Here is a 12,028-nt window from a genome sequence, read left to right as displayed (position 1 = left end):
TTTGTCTCTCTCTTCATTCTTAGTGTTGATATATTCACCAAGTGATACCCCATAGAGAAAGTACCCCTGAGGAAGCGTCTTAAGGCCGAGAAACATGTTGGGTTGATACTCTGGGTTTCACCGCTATCCTGCATAGATACCTCTTTTCGGATGAGTTTTGGGTATTTGACAATCACCCCTATGTAGGAGCTGTAAATCACTTGTAAATTGTCATATATGTCAATATATCTGTCTACTGCATATGTTTTTAATTTACAATATTACATTATATTGTTGTTTGTATCCTGCTGTTATCAGTATACAATTTTATATTTTTTCTATAATAAAATTTTGATTTCTATTACACATTTTCTCTTTTTCTAATACCATATCCTTATCAAGCACCCCTATATACAAAAGTCCCAATATACGCCCAAAAACACTTTCTTCTTAAACACTGTTGAACAACAAAGCAGACCTGCAGTGCACTGGTTAATATAGACTTCCTGGAATGGCCTGAGGTGGAGCCAAACAGGGAGGGGAGATGATAAAAAGCAGCCAGAAGGAGAGTCTGGCCTCTAATGCAGACATGGAGGAGAAGGTAAGCTGCCAGACACTATTGCATGTCCATGACACCCTGTCCCAGAAGAGTTTTGCTTGAAGTCAAGTGGGCATCCCACAATATCCCAACTCCCCATCCAAATTTTTTGCCCTCAATAAAATACAAAAACAAAGTGCTGGACTGTTTCCTGTCTCAAGTATGCCTGTGGAAATTCGGTGTGCCTGGCTGTGCAGGTTGTGGGATCCCATTTCACTTGTTGCTCCAACGTGGGGTAAGCTACATTTATAGTCACCACTTCACTGTATTAGGTTTTTATTGGTCATAATTGATCATTATGTGTTATTAAAGATAGTAGTCATACTGACTGGACCCTCCAATTCTCCTGCAGGACTGTGTCTGTACTCGGGTTGTAGGCTGCTGCTGTCCATTTACGCCCAGACTAAGTGATTATGGCTGAATCATCAGTGAACCATGCTGACTCCTTCATCTTATCTGACAGAGAGTCAAAGGGTGGAGCCTCGTGAATGGGGGATGACTGCAGCAAAGGAATTTCTTCTTCTGTATGGGTGCTGGTAAAAGTGAAAAGCCCGGCCAACTGTTTTGAAATGTCTCTTACATCCCCAGCTGCAATACCCCCTCTTTCTTGAAGGTACCACTTCCATTTCATCAGTGTTTGGTTCTGGGCTACAGCTGCCCTAGTGGTCAGTCCATTATCTCTCACCCATCCTGCTATTGGCAATGCAGTATGGATAGTGACTGTGTCCTTTCCTGTAATGGTCTCTATGTGTTGAAGTGCTGTGTAGGCCCCAAACAGGTACTTCTCTAGGGGCGCGTATCTCTTCTGTGCCCCTGTAAGTTGTTTGGACCAAAATCCAATGGGTATTGCTCTCAGTCCCTTCTTTTCATTTGGTTGCCACAGACTCCAAGATATTGTTCCATCCTGCTCAACTACATCCAGCTGAAATGGTACTCCTTGTCTCACAGGTCCCAATCCTTGATGCTGCAAAATGGCTTCTTTCGCAGTCAGGAATTCTGTCCGCTGCTCTGAACCCCATGTGAACTCAGTCTTTTTTCTTGTGACATTGTATATAGGCCTCAGAATCAGTCTAAGATGTGGGATGAACGATCTCCAGAATCCCACAACTCCAATGAACTTCTGCGCCTCCTTTTTGGTAGTAGGTGGCAACAATGACTGGATAGTTTGCACAACTGTCTCTGGAATTTTCCTCTGTGGCCAAGTCCACATCATTCCCAGGAATTTCCCCTCTGTGGCAGGTCCTTGGACTTTGTCTCTGTTGATAGCCCACCCTCTGTTCTCAATGTGCTGTATCAGCAGGTGCAGTGCTTCAGTTACATCTTCCTTTGTTCCAGAGATCATGATGTCATCAATGTAGTGAAACACAGCAACTTTCAGATTCAGGGTGCTTAAATCTCGGGCAATCAGTCCATGACAAATCGTTGGAGAATGAAGGTAGCCTTGAGGAAGGACAGTGAAAGTGTACTGGCGGCCGTTCCACACAAAGGAAAACTGGTTCTGTCACTCTGGGTTTATTGAAATGGAAAAGAAAGCATTAGCCAGGTCTATCACAGCATGATATTCTCCTGCCTCTTTAGCAATTTTCTCAATGATTGAGATCATATCAGGTACAGCTGACTTTAATGGAGGTGCCACTTTGTTTAGACCTCTGTAATCCACAGTCATTCTATATGTCCCATCAGGTTTCTTTCCTGGGAACACCGGAGATGAGAATGGACTTACAGCAGGTCTAAGGATCCCTACTCTTAACAGTTCATGAATAGTCTCCCCAATTTCTTTGTGGCCTCCAGGAAGTCTGTATTGCTTGAGACAGACTGGCTTCTCTGGTGGAGGAATAAAGACAGAGGTCCATTTTGCATAACCTCTGACCACAGCCTTCACCGCCCTGACCAGATACATTTTATCAGGATACCCGAATGTGAATGTACCTTGTTCAGTCTGAATAGACTGACTTTGAAGTACATCCATCCCAAGAATATTTTCAGGTAACTCTGATACCAAAACATTTGTCCAAAATCCTGGTCCCTTGCCAATAGCCAATTTCATCCGTGTCCTAACTGCTGGTGTGGTTTGCCCTCCCAAACCTTCTACATAAATCACTTCTCCTTTGTGATGGGAAGGATCTCCTTGCAAAAGTGTAACTTCAGCTCCAGTATCCACTAAAGCCATGACATGTGTAGGAGGAGACGACTTTTCCCACCATACAGCGACAGGTGCATATGGGCGTCGGTCTCCTGCTGTCACTGTCCTTACTGCTATTACAGGAGACCCACCTTCCCTTCATAAAAAGATAAGGAACCTCCTAATCCCCTTTTCTGATTCTCTCTAACTCCTCCCCAGGATAAAGGGATTTGGGCTTAGGTTCATGTGCAGTTTTGGGAATGGGTTTGGGACAAACAGGAGGGGTCTGTTCTGTTGTCTCTAAATCTAGGCTGATGTTATCTTCACTAGGAGTAGTGTTTCTAACCCTGACAGTTTTCCCCACTAAATATTTCCACCTCTTCAACATTTCTGGAGTAGAGATCCCATCTATCTCACTTGTAGGTACCCCTGCCTTTAATAGGTCCACCCACATTTGTTTCCTAGAGATAACTAGCCTGGTTTTCTCTTCACCTCCTGTCTTCTCTCCCACAGTCCCTTTCTTCTCTTTAAAAGTCCTTTTCAGCCTGTTCTCTGCCTGTCTGACCTTATCTACTGTCCTGACAGGTTTTGTTTTAGTCTCCTCTAGCTCCCCCAACTAGCTTAAAAGGGTTGTTGCTTCATGAATCTTGCTGTTTAAACCCAGGCCTCCCAACAAGGACAATAAAGGAGCCCTGAGATTAAATGGTGCAGACTTCATTAGCTAAGAGAGCAGAGCAGACGTGAAGGGTTCCATATCTGGATCCATCCATTCTGGAAATGTATTTAATCCGGTTATACAACCCATCTCGCGTAACCTGGAAATAGCCTCTCCTAATGTTCTCCACGAGTAGGTATTTTCCAGGTCATTAGGATTAGCGTATACTCTGACTATACCATCTCTCACGAGGTCTAAGAGTGAAAAATTCACACTAAACTCTCTGGCTTTTCGCATGGCCTGACGCAATTGTGGATCATGGGTTAACACTCCCAAAGCCACTGCTTCCTTGCCTGACAAAACAACACTGTCCGCCCCTTCATCCCACAAACGTAAGAGCCAACTCAATAGGGGTTCCCCGGACCTTTGTTTGTATTGTTTTGCCAGCTCATGGAGTTCAGTTTGTGTAAACTCCCTGACTTCTTCAAATTCAACATCTCTGGGGTTGCGATAATGCACCTCCCCATCTGCCATATCCTTTCTATCATGTTGCCTTTTTAGTAATGAGAGGTCTGGCACACTTTTTCTTTCCCATTGGATGATCATCATCAGAAACATCAAATTCTATCCCCTCATCCTCACTATCATTGGAGGAGACATCCTCCCAATCCCAGTTTTGGGATGTGACAATGGCTCGTACCCCGGCTTTACTAACAGGCTTACGTCCCTTTCTTTTCCTTAAGGCATTAATTGATTTGGTCATGAGGGCTGCACACCGCTCTTGCAAATCATCAGCCCTACTAGCAGTTGAACGCACACACTCTGAAGCAACTGCTAGCTGATCTTTCAATAACTTAACTTCTGCCTCTGCCTTCTCCCTTCTCTGTGATTCTGTATAGAGAGCACGTAGAAAGTACCAACCCACTGTGGACACTGTTCTCTTCTCTGCTTTACTTAAATCCAACCCCTTAAGGCTAAAATCTACAAAATGATCTGAGACTTTATCACCCCAAGTCTTATTCAAGGGAGAAGCATACTTTGCAAATTCTTTAGCAAGAGACTCCCATTCATTGTCTCTGGCCCAGATAGGTAAGCTGCACACTCCCTTCTGGACACCTGAAATCTCTGCAGCCTTGCTTTTCCTAAACAGCTTACGCAGCATTGTTGCTTAGCAAAAATGACACAATACACCACAGAAAAACAAACAGGTCTGCTTCAGTTGAATTTATAACGCAATACCGGCACGAGCCCCCAACTGTTTTGCTTGCGTATATCTAGCAAGGTTACTTTGCGGTACAAACAAGGAAACTTAGACCTTTGTGGTGTATATAAATGTGCTTTTACTATGCAAAAGCAATCTGTACATACAAAACTATTACAATAATACAAGACTGGCAGATACAGATAACTAAAAGAAGTTTGCAGCCATGGAGTCCCATTTCATGTACATGGCTCAGGGAAATCAGCAGTTCTTGCTTCATGGATGTTTCTGTGAGACTGAAAACTTAACAGCTTGGGCAGAAGTATTTAGACTTGTGTATAAAGAATATGCCATCCCCCCAAACCAACACCCTTTGTCCTGAGGAGAAAAAAGGGCTTGCTTATCCATTGTTTGACTTCACCTTAAAGGGGGGGAGGTAGGCTTTGTTATACTGCTGCTGCATTCCAAGCCAAGCCTTAAGGAAAAAGAAAGATATGACCTTATACGGCTTCTTGACCAGAGATTACAATGCATTGGTGAGCCACTGTATTAAATGAGAGAAATATGTAATATGCAATTTCCACAACACGCAGGCTTGGTGACACCTGCTGTGTGTGAAGTACCATTCCAATTTGTGGTTGCAGGGAGATGCAAACAGATCTCATTCGGTTAAGACCCCTAGAGACAGAATCCATTTGAAAGAGTCAATGTGGACTCTTTGGAAAGACTGTCTGGACATTCTGTGGCGCGGGAATGTAGACTGCCGAGATGTTGGACGGATGGGCCTGGGCCCATGCCATGATTGGGTCTACTTCTTGAAGAAGGGAGAGACTTCTGGTACCGCCCTGTCTCTTCACGTAAGCCACTGCCGTGGTTTTGTCCATTCGGAGAAGCACGGATTTGCCTTCTACCAGATGATGTAAAACTTGACGAGCCAAGAAGGCCGCAGGAAGCTCCAGGATATTGGAGACCGGGGAGTGGGTTTGTGGAGGCCACTTCCCCTGAGCCATTTCTGCCATACAATGGGCTCCCCAACCAGAGTTGCTGGCGTACGTTGTGATAATGGTCCAGGAGATGGGGACTAAGGAATGACAGTTGAGCAGGTTCTTGCGTTGTAGCCACCATAACACACTGTTTCTCATGTTGTGGGAGATAAAGATACGCTGCTCGTGTTCTTCCGGATTCCATTGAAGAAGGAAGCCTCTTTGAAAAGGCCGTGTGCGCCATAACGCCCACTTGACCATAGGGGCCGTTGAGACCATAGTGCCAATGATCTTGAGACACTGAGATGCCCTCAGAAAGGAGGAGGAGAGGGCTGGTAGGAGTAGGTTTTAGATAGCTCTTTTGTAGATTCAACAACCAGCCGAACTCCGTGAGAGTCGCAGTGACTTGATCCCTGTGGGACAGAAGTTGATCTTTGTCTTGGGACAACAGGAGGAGGCCGTCTACGTAGTGATGTAGACGTACACCTTTTGTCCTGATTAGGGCTACCACAGCCAGCAGGACCTTGGAAAACACCCTTGGGGATGTGGACAGACCGAAAGGGAGGCAGGTGAATTGGAAGTGCCGATGCTCTATCGCAAAGCGGAGGTATTTGTGGAAGTTCACTGCCACAGGCACATGGAAATATGCGTCTTTGAGATCTATTGACTCTAGCCAATCTCCTGGAAGCACTGCTTTCTGGATGGTAGATAAAGTTTCCATCTTGAACTTTTCGTTCTTTGTAAATTTGTTCAGATAGGTGAGGTCTATCACGGGCCTCCATGATCCATTCTTTTTCTGTACCAGAAAGAGAGGCGAATACACGCCCTGGAACCTTTCCTGATCGGGCACTGGAACTATTGCGCCCTGAGCCACCAAAGTGCTTACATAGTCGAGCAAAACATCTCTTTTCTCGTCTTGATAAGGCAAGCGGGTGGGAATGAACCTGGGAACGGGATCTGTAGAGAAAGTCCATGTGTGTCCTGTGGCCACTGTCTTGATGGTCCAGAAGTCTGAGATTGAGGCCGCCCAGACACGCTAAAAGTGGAGCAGGCGCGCCCCCACCTGGCATGTCTGAACGGGCCCAATCTGAAAAAGACTTTGAGGTTTCCTGCCCAGAAGGCGCTGAACTTCTGACCGTTCTACGGGAAGATGCTTGACCTCCTTTCCAATTTCTCCTGTAATCTCGCTCGGGTCTGTATGAGCGGGCATCTCTTGAACGCTCTGCAAATTGTTTTATTGGTTGCGTTTTTTTAGAACCAAAGAGGCGCCTATCCTGAGGGAGAAAACCTGATTTTCCACCAGTAGCTATTGTAATGGCGCTATTCAATTTGTTCCCAAATAGGGAAGAACCTTCAAAAGGAATTTTGCACCATGCTTGCTTGGAGGCTGGATCCACAGGGCTCGTTTGGCTGTGACAGAGGACAGCATTGCCCTGGACAGGAGACGTAGAACATCAATAGAGGCTTCCCCAAGAAAAACTGAAGCTAGCTTAACCAGATGCTGCCCGCCCGCCGTCATATTACGGCAGAGCGGTGCGATCATTGTTCTGGGCCGCCGTCATATGATGGCGGCACTTTAACCACTTTACCGCTGAGTACTGGAATAGTACTGCGGCAAAGTGGCACGATCCCGTCTGACGACGTAGACCTACGTCGCCAGACTCCTCCCCTGTAGGCGGCGCTCGCGCGCCGCCGGAGGCGTGCTCCCACTGTTTTCATTCACAGCGGCAGTCGGGCCAGGGGAGGAGCAGCGGCGATCGCCGCTGCTCTGCCCCGATCGTCGGGGATCTAGTGTGGAGATCCGCCCGCCTGTGTAAACACAAGCGGGTGGATCTCCTCAGTGACAGGGAGTGACAGATCGGAGTGTTCAGCATAGCTGGACATCCGATCTGCCCCTGTCTCACACAGTCACCTCCCCCCCCCCACACGTTAGTAAGCACCAGGCATACATTAACCCCTCCCTCTCCAATAAAATTAACCCCTTCCCTGCCAGTGTCATTTTTACAGTAACAGTGCATATTTATAGCACTGATTACTGCAGTAATGTCACTGGTACCCCCAAAAGTGTCAAAAATGTCAGTCAAGGGTCCGATCTGTCCGCCGCAATGTCGCAGTCCCGCAAAAAAAATCGCAGATCGCCGCCATTACTCGTTAAAAAAAAAAACACCAAAAATGACATAAATCTTTCCCTTTGTTAGTAAACGCAATAACTTTTGCGCAAACCAATCAAAATACGCTTATTGCGATTTTTTTTACCAAACATGGGTAGCAGAAAACAAATTGGCCAAAAATTTAAAAAAAAATTGGTTTTTACATCTTTTTTGGGGGGAATTTCATATAAAAAAATGTTAAAAATATTGTTATTTTTTCAAAATAAACGCTGTTTTTTTGTTTATAGCGCAAAAAGTAAAAATCGCACAGGTGATCAAATACCAACAAAAGAAAGCTCTGTTTGTGGGAAAAAAAGGACATCAAATTCGTTTGGGTACGGCGTCGCACGACCGCGCAATTTTCAGTTAAAGTCACACAGCGCCGAATCGCAAAAAGTGGCCCAGACGTAAGACAGCAAAATGCTCTAGTGGTAAAGTGGTTAAGCAGGGCAGGCGCGCGATCGCGTGCGAGTCGCCCTGCACTGCCGGTGTCGGGGTGTCCCCGGGTCACCCCCCGTCACCGGCAGGGGGGAAACAGCCAATGGGCGTGGCTTTTTCCCACGTGATCGGCTGTGTTCCAATGACACAGCCGATCACAATGGAGGTGCCCACAAGATGACCGCGCATGCGCGATCGGGAGTGTGCAGCGCGGTCATGTCGGTGGCACTGTGTTCCGTAGGAACACAGCTGTCCCCGGTGGTAGTAAACAGTCACTGACAGTGACTGTTTACTATGTGATCGGCTGTGAATCCATTCACAGCCGATCACAAAATGTAAACAAAGAGCAGTAACTCAGTGTTACTAGCTCTTCTCCCCTCATACAGTTTCCAGTGTGAGGAGAGCAGAGCTAGAAATAGTGAGTTACTGCTCTGTACACCTGTCAAATGTAAAATCACAAAAATAAAGGTCCCCACATAGTTCTCAGCCCCCCCCCAATTGCACCTGTCACCCAACAGTCACCTCATCAGTGCCCAGAAATTGACACCCATAACGTTCACATGTGAGCGTAGCGATCGCAGGCAGAATCACAGCGATTCTGCCCACGATACGGAAATCATTGCAAATCGCGGGACGCCTGTGCGTTGCCCGTGATTTGCAATAGCACCCCAAACGCTGTGCGATGTTGCCACCATTTCTGCCTCCTGAATCGCGGTAACATCGCGCAAACATTGCATGACGCCCAAAAAAGGTACAAGAGTTTCTTTGGGGCGTCATGCGTTGTTTGCGTGATGTTACCGCGATTCGGCAGGCGGAAATCGCAGCAACATCGCACAGCGTTTGCTATTGCAAATCAGGGGCAACGCACAGGCGTCCCGCGATTTGCAATGATTTCTGGATCGCGGGCAGAATCACAGTGATTCTGCCCGCGATCGCTACGCTCACATGTGAATGTAGCCTAAAGTTCACCGGTCACCAGAGACTGCCATCAGTACCGCCGTGCACCATCGCCCGTCACCTGTCACCCATCGGTGACCATCGCCCGTCACCTGTCACCCCATCAATCACCGTCACCTGTCACCCTATCAGTCATTGTCACCTGTCACCCCATCAGTCATCGTCATCTGTCACCCTATCAATCATCATCACTTGTCACCCCATCAGTGATCGTCACTTGTCACCCCATCAATCGTCGTCACTTGTCACCCCGTCAGTGATTGTAATCTGTCACCCCATCAATCATCGTCACTTGTCACCTCATCAATCATCGTCATCTGTCACCTCATCAATCATCGTCACCTGTCACCCCATCAGTCATTGTCACCTGTCACCCCATCAGTCATTGTCACCCCCATCAGTCATCGTCACCTGTCACCCCATCAGTCACCTGTCACCCCATCAGTCATCGTTACCTGTTTGCCATATACATGCAACCACTTACCGACCGCCTAACGACTATATGCGTTGCCATTAAAAGCTAAATACTGGGGTTATGGCAGCAGATAGCTGCCATAACCCCGGTATTTTTTTAAACGGCGGGCGGTTTTCAGATAAGGGTGGTCCCAGTGGCGGATTCGCCGCGGAATTACCCTTACGGTGCAGGGGAAGAGGTGCCCCCCCCTCCCGCCGCGTCCCAGACGTTTTCCCAGCTTACCGGACCCGCCGGCAGCGGGGAAAACTATCCGGTCCCGGATCCTCAGAGACAGGAAGTCGAGTGAGGGCAAGATGGCCCTCACTCGACTCTATGGTCTTGGAGGATCGGAGCTACGTCAAAAGTCGTTGCCTAGCAACCGGTTTAAAGGGCCGTTTTTTTTTTTTTTCTTTCCTTTTTCAACAATTTTTTTTTTCTTTTTTATTGTAGTTGTGAGGTGTGAGGTCTTTTTGACCCCAGATCTCACAATAAAGAGGACCTGTCATGCCTATTTCTATTACAAGGGATGTTTACATTCCTTGTAATAGGAATAAAAATGATCAAAACATTTTTTTTTTAAACTGTGTAAAAATAAAAAAATAATAAATAAAATAAATAGGAAAAAAAAAAATTAAAGCGCCCTGTCCCCGTTAGCTCGCGCGCAGAAGCAAACGCATACGCAAGTCCCGCCCACATATGTAAACAGTGTTCAAACCATACATGTGAGGTATCTCCGCGATCGTTAGAGCGAGAGCAATAATTTGAGCCCTAGACCTCCTCTGTAACTCTAAGCTGGTAACCTGCAGACATTTTTAAAATGTTGCCTATGGGGATTTTTAAGTACCAATGTTTGGCGCCATTCTGTGAGAATGCGCAATTTTGAAGCATGACATGTTGGATATCTAATTACTCGGCGTAACATTATCTTTCACATTATGGTAAAAAATTGGGCTAAATTTACTGTTTTCTTATTTTTTAGTTAAAAAAAGTAAATTTTTTTCAAAAAAATTGCATTTGGAAGACTGCTGCGCAAAGATGGTGTGATATAAAATATTGCAACGATCTCCATTTTATTCTCTAGGGTCTCTGCTAAAAAAAAATATATAATGTTTGGGGGTTCTAAGTAGTTTTCTAGCAAAAAAAATGATTTTAGCTTGTAAACACCAAGTGTCAAAAATAGGCCCAGTCTTAAAGTGGATAAATGGACAACTTTGTGAAAAGGGCTACTTGGATGTTAGGCCTATGTATGTGGCTAGGCTGTGTAAAAGTGTTACACATGTGGTATCGCCATACTCAGGAGGAATAGCAGAATGTATTTTGGGGTGCAATTTTTGCTATGTACATGCTATGTGTTAGAAATATTGCATAAATGGACAGCTTTGTGTAAAAAAAATGTGTTTTCATTTTCTTTCCACAGTTTCCAAAAACTTGTGGAAAAAAATGACAAGTTCAAAAGACTCATGTCATTATGCCTCAAAAATTATACGTTGCGCTGTTTGCTTTCCAAAATGGGGCAATTTTATGGGTTTTTCCATTGTCCTGGTGCTCCAGGGCCTTCAAAAGTGCGACAGGTTGTCAGGAAATGATATGTGTAATTTGTGCTCCTAGAATGCCGGACGGTGCTACTTGGATGTTAGGCCTCTGTATGTGGCCAGGCTGTGAAAAAGTCTCACACATGTGGTATCGCCATACTCAGGAGGAGTAGTAGAATGTGTTTTGGGGTGTAGTTGCAAGTATACATATGCTGTGTGAGAGAAATAACCTGTTAAAACGTCAATTTGTAAAAAAAAAAAAAAAAAACTTCATTTTGCAAAGAGTTGTGGGAAAAAATTACAACTTCAAAAAACTCACCATGCCCCTTATTAAATACCTTGGAATGTCTTCCTTCCAAAAAGGGGTCATTTGGGGGGTATTTGTATTTTCCTGACTTTTTAGTGTCTCAAGAAATGAGATAGGCCTTCAGTACATCAGGTGTGATCAAGTGTGATCAATTTTCAATGAATAGCACCATAGCTTGTGGACTCTATAACTTTCACAAAGACCAAATAATATACACTTATTTGGGTTATTTTTATCAAAGATAAGTAGCAGTATAAATTTTGGCCAACATTTGTGAAGAAAAATTACTCATTTGCTAAATTTTATGACAGAAACAAAGAAAAATGAGTTTTTTCACAATATTTTTTCTTTTTTTATTTATAGCACAAAAAATAAAAAACCCAGTAGTGATTAAATACCATCAAAAGAAAGCTCTACTTGTGTGAAAAAAAGGACACAATTTTTTATGGGTACAGTGTTGCATGACTGAGTAATTGTCATTCAAAGTGTGAGAGCGCTGAAAGCTGAAAATCAGTCTGGGCAGGAAGGGGGTGAAAGTGCACTGTAGGCAAGTGGTTAAGCTCTTGAATGGGAGTGTTTTCCACCGCATCTTCTGAAATGCTTGCCAGCTTTAGCTCCACATCAGAAATCCAGGTTTCCATGGCTTTGGACA

The sequence above is a fragment of the Pelophylax lessonae genome (genome assembly GCF_965119305.1).
Source record: "Pelophylax lessonae genome assembly, chromosome: 3".
Taxonomy (NCBI): domain Eukaryota; kingdom Metazoa; phylum Chordata; class Amphibia; order Anura; family Ranidae; genus Pelophylax; species Pelophylax lessonae.
Note: the sequence above shows the minus strand (reverse complement) of the source record.